We start from the raw sequence: 5,448 nt of genomic DNA, 5'->3' as shown, positions 1-5,448 counted from the left end.
GTTGGCCAAGCTGATAATCCTTAATCATTTATATTAACATATTTTAACATAGACGCTAACATAGGGTATTAGAATCACCAGGTGTACATTTCACTGTTGGCAGTGGATTATTTGGGAAACTCACCATGCCATGACAGGGTTAGTAAAGGATTAAGTTTTTTTATGAAGGTATTTACAGTTCGGCCCTCGCTAATATGTGAAGCTGCACTTTTATCCATCAATTCTGTACTCAGCTGACAAAGACAGCTTTGTTATTTACAACCTCTTTTGGAGTTATAACTTTATATATAGAAGATCAGTTTCACTTCTCCAGATCTTTTTCTACGTGGCAATGCTGCTGAGATGCTCTGATTTTACACTCTCTTCATAGGAAGAAGTAGTAAATTTAGGTAAAAAGAGAGTACTATCCCCTTATGCCAAGATGATACCCGTAAGTCTACATTTTCTGATACTTCTGTTCCTTGATCAGCTTGTATCATCATATGAATTGGATGTTGTGCCAAAATACTTCAATTTGACTGCATTCAATTCCATGTTCTGTGTTTTGCTTCAAGTGACTTCAGGTCCAGGTAGAAATAAAGGCAAAGCTGATTTCTGTAGAGAGATACAAATGGTGTCCTGATATGTTTCATGAAATTCACTGATTTTGATAGTTACCCCTTGCTCTAAATCCTGCTTACTTCTACAGGGAAATTATTTTATGTAATAGACACAATGCAACACACTCCACTCAAACAAAATTCAAGTTTTGTAAGCTTGGATTCAATACTTTGTTAAGATGAAAGATGTGTACTCTCAGTAATCTGAGGTTTTTTAAACAGCACTAAAAACAGGCCTAGATTTTATGTCAGTGAACATCTACCAAAATAAGAAGGTCATAACTGTGTTGGTACTGCTTCAAGTGTAGTATTTCATAATATGTAATTTTTCTACAAAATAGATACAAGATGTCTCTGGTTTTATAGAATTAAGTCTTGAATGTGCTGTAGCACTGAATGTATTGGGATTTTTACTCTTTCAAAGGACTGAGAAATTTGGGTTGGGATGCCTTCACTATGTGAGCATGTACCTAACTATGACTTTTCAAATAATCATAATGTACATAAATTTGACAAGAAACTGCACATTTTGGTTACTCCACATCTATCACTAATTGCACACTGACTTTATGCACAAGGCTGCTAACACACACCAGGATAAGAATTTGCTTTGTTTAAAATGTTTATCAGTATGTTTAGTTTCACTTTCCTCAGCTTCATCTACTTTTTAAGGAAATAAATACTTTTTCAGATTCTGTGTTACCTTTTTAACCTATATTCAAACATTAATATTTTCTTGCTATAAAACTGGTAACCAGATGAGAAGTTACAGCTGCAGCTGCTGCAGCTGGAAGAGCAGTACAGAACTGGAAAAGAGCCCAAGGGTAAGAAGAACTGGAGGGAAGTTCAGGCAGAGAAGGTATGAGGGAATCAGTGGAGAGAAAGAAAGGGAACTTGGAGTTAAGTAAAGCTGAGGAAAGAGAACAGTATGAGCCATAAACCTAGTGGGGGAATCCAAAAGAAAAAAATAAATAAGTAAATAAAAAATCAAATTAAAAAAATGTAAAAACAAGGGAATGTCAGGGTCTGTCTTTCTCAGCTTGTGACTGCAGACGTGTGGTAGGTAGGAACTAAAGAGCTTAGATATGTGGATGCTACTGGAAGAAAAGAAAGATAAACGATACTGTGCACACAACGGAGAGGAGTGATTTCAGCCACAGGAATAACCATATGGACTGAGACGGTGTTAGAAAAAAAAATATTTGAAAAAAAAAAAAAAAGAAAAAAAGAAAAGTATAGGTATCACCCCAAATTAAAAGAGATTTTGGAAGTTCCTTCTGTAGTTCTGTGGCTATACAGCAGGATACTTAACTATACAATAAATCAACATTGGGCTCACATACAAAAAATGTTCTTTTTTGTTAGCAATTCTCTAACCTAGCAAAAACAGGCTAAATCATAAGCAAAAGCATAATAAGGCCATACAGAATCATAAAATATCCTGAGTTGAAGGGACCCAAAAGGATCATTGAGTCCAAATCCCGGGTCTCCAAAAGACCACACAAAAAATCAGACCAGATGTCTGAGAGCACTGTCCAAATGCTTCTTGAACTCCAACAGGCTCGGTGCCTTGACCACTGCCTTGGGGAGCCTGTCCCAGTGCCCGACCACCCTCTGGGTGCAGAACCTTTTCCTAACACCCACCCTGACCCTCCCCTGTCCCAGCTCCATGCCGTTCCCTCGGGTCCTGTCGCTGTCCCCAGAGAGCAGAGCTCAGCGCCTGCCCCTCCGCTCCCCTTGTGAGGGAGCTGCAGGCCGCCATGAGGCCTCCCCTCAGCCTGCTCTGCTCTTGGCTGAACAAACCAAGGGACCTCAGCTCCTTCTCATATGTCTTGCCCTCCAGACCCTTTACCATCTCCATAGCCATCATAGACATCTTTCTAACAGTTTTATATCTTTCTTATACTGTGGCGCCCAGAACTGCACACAGTACTTGAGATGAGGCTGCACCAGTGCAGAGCAGAGAGGAACAATCCCTTCCCTTGACCAACTAGCAATGCCGTGCTTGATGCACCCCAGGGTACGGTTGGCCCTTTTGGCTGCCAGGGCACTCTGCTGGCTCATATTCATCTTGCTGTCAACCAAAACCCCAAGACCCCTTCCTGCAGAGCTGATCTCCAGCCTCTTGTCCCCAGGTCTGTATGTATAGCCAGGGTTGCCCCTTCCTAGTTACAGAATCCGGCACTTGCTCTTAACTTCATACTGCTAAGACTTACTGAAGTCTGAAGTAAGTGTATCTATTTCTGAGTGCTTAACTACCAAAACAACAAACCAAAGGAAGCGGTGGATTCTTTGTTAACAACATCTTGACATTATTTGTCTTGAAATCTTTTAACCATAGCCATATCTGTTTCTGAGATGTACAGTAATGGTGCTGTCCAGGAGTTAGAGTTTAATAAAAAATTGGTGGTGAAGAAATATACCTGGGGATGATTAATCTACCATTAAAATGGAGGGCTGAGATGGCTGGGTGGCAAAGTAATAGCCATATCACAAGACACAAGATTGAACGTAGGAAATTGGATTGCTGCTAGTCTTAGTATTTGCACAAGTCTGTCATGTAACTCCGTGGAATAAAGCCAAGGTTACACACAGAGATCTAAGCAGAACCAGAATGGGTGCTTGCAGCCAGCTAAGTCACTTTGAAGCTCAAAAAGACAACACCCCATGCATCTCTTACCCTCCAGCACTGTCCTCCCATCCTCAGCCTCTGCATCCATCTCCTCCTTCCTGTCTGCAAAGGCTTGGACGCAAGATGTGATGGTGTCAAGCATCCAGAGGAAACAGAAGCAGCAGCTCCTGCAAACGGCTTTATGCCAGCTGTGTAGCTCTTGATAACTGACCCATTGCTGCCAGTGCTGACTTCAATTTTATCTTGCTCTTGACTCCTTCCTCCTCACCCCAGCAGACAAACTGGGCCAGGAAGCAGACTCTCTGACCACCCACCTAATTTACATGCACACCTCTGATTTAGACAATGCATCTTGAAGAGGTTTCCTTGATTCAGAAAAGGCTGGAATAGGGCCTAAGAAAGAAGCTGTGCTCCTCCTGTCTCCCACTCTCATGGCTGCCCCAGGCAGAGCTAGGTGCCCTGTAATGAAGTAATGTGTGTGCCTCCTGATACTTCGAGCACTTATTGAGGACATGAGCCTGTTAGAGTGAACTATGCCTCTTAAGGGGATGGCAGAAATCCTCTCACACAGGTGTGCCTAAGCATTTAGACAATCATCTTGCTCATCCCCTTGTTCTGGGCCAGTGCCTCTCCCTGGCACACACTTCTTGTTCGCTTCAGCACCCCTAACTATGGAGGAAGCGTATCACAGGTAGGCTGTCCTGTCTTTTTTATCTGTTGTAGCTTCAGCCTTGTTTCCCGATGGAAGGTCCCTATGCTACGAGCCAGGACGGTGTTAGGTGGGGTCATGCCCTGTCCGGGAGAGCTTTGCCTCTTTGGCTTGGAGGTGGCTCTAGGCCCACCAGATGGCACCAACACACAGCTTTTCACACTGAACCTGCAGTGCTTGCAGTCCTCGTGGTCATTTGGTCTTCCCTGCACGTGAAGAATACATGAAGAATAAAATAAACAAAGCTATTTATATATATATATATATATTTCAGATCTAGGCTTCTGAATTCCTGTGAGTAGGAATTGCAATTGATAGTCTTACAGACTCTATGAAGGATACAGAACCAGACTATTATTGTTACATGCAATATTTACTCTGTCTTGCTCTTACTATGCCATATATCCTTTTCATCAGACAAAGGCAGAAGGGGTTCTTAGCTTCCAGCTGAGAAATGTTTTGGTTGATTTGATTTGATCTGCTTTAATTCAAATTTTATTTCAGTGAAACTTTTCCCTCTGCTAGCACTTCGGCATGCATCAAGTACTTCAAGTACCTCCACCCTTTCATATGCTTACCAGCTGTGTGTTCTGGTGGCAAATGGATCACACTTTCCCACTGTGCCAAGCACAGATGGAGGCACTGGGTTACCAATTCCTACCTTTACAAGCTGAGATATTCTCCTATCACATCATACAGCTGCATGCACTGGTTTTCCATTAGTACATTGCCAGGTGAGTATAAAAAGAATGGAAAATGCTAGACAGTGGTGGGCTTTTTTTTTTTTTTTTTTTTTTTTTACAAGAAACTGCCTCATTGTTAAAAAAAAAAAATGTCCTGGCTACCAAACACAAATCAATTAACAGTCTTTTTGGTTAATGAGAGCTGCCCCTGCGTTCTTGACAACATCTAAACAACCAAATAGAAGAACAACTGCAAACATACTGATGTATCAGGATAGGGATAACACTAGAGACCAACTTGGTTGCTCAGGCTCTTTGCTAGTTAGGTTTTGTTGACATTGGCAATTCTTATGGTTTCCTAGTTTAAAAAACATTCTTTTACAAACAAAGCCAAGACAAACTCCCAGACCACAGGAGCAGACTCCTGCATCTGTGCACAAATTGAGGGTAATGGCTTTGCATGTGCCTGCTGCTGTCTGCATGAACAGATTCAGTTTTGGAACTGGAGAGACACTAAAACCATAAAACACAATTTGTATTTTTTTAAATCTTTTTTTTTGTGCAGTGACTTTTAGTTCTGCTTTCAATAAGGTTTACAAAGATGCTGTATTTCAGATTGAAATATTTCCTGTAATAATACTGTTAGACAATGCAATTAAGGACTCATATGCTACAGAAAAGTTGGAAAACTGAAGTCAATGCACCATGAACAAAATCACTTGACAGTGACAGCAGAGGGCGCTTGCCCAAATGTAGCACTTTCTTGGTGTTGTTATTTTTTGTTTGTTTTATGCCCACCAGAAGTGCCTCTGGGTTACCAACTGG

General features: G+C 41.4%; 1 long non-coding RNA gene across 1 annotated transcript; it reads right to left on the bottom strand.

Moving 5' to 3' along the window:
* Positions 1–162: 162 nt before the first annotated feature.
* Positions 163–3,734, bottom strand: LOC118175700. Its single transcript, XR_004755083.1, has 2 exons — positions 3,280–3,734; positions 163–594 (listed from the first exon to the last, which is right to left on the bottom strand). It is a non-coding gene; the product is annotated as an uncharacterized LOC118175700 (long non-coding RNA).
* Positions 3,735–5,448: the final 1,714 nt, after the last annotated feature.

The sequence above is a fragment of the Oxyura jamaicensis genome, chromosome 1, assembly GCF_011077185.1.
Source record: "Oxyura jamaicensis isolate SHBP4307 breed ruddy duck chromosome 1, BPBGC_Ojam_1.0, whole genome shotgun sequence".
NCBI lineage: Eukaryota > Metazoa > Chordata > Aves > Anseriformes > Anatidae > Oxyura > Oxyura jamaicensis.
The sequence above is the reverse complement of the archived record's forward strand: the minus strand, read 5'-3'. Positions and strand labels throughout refer to the sequence as shown.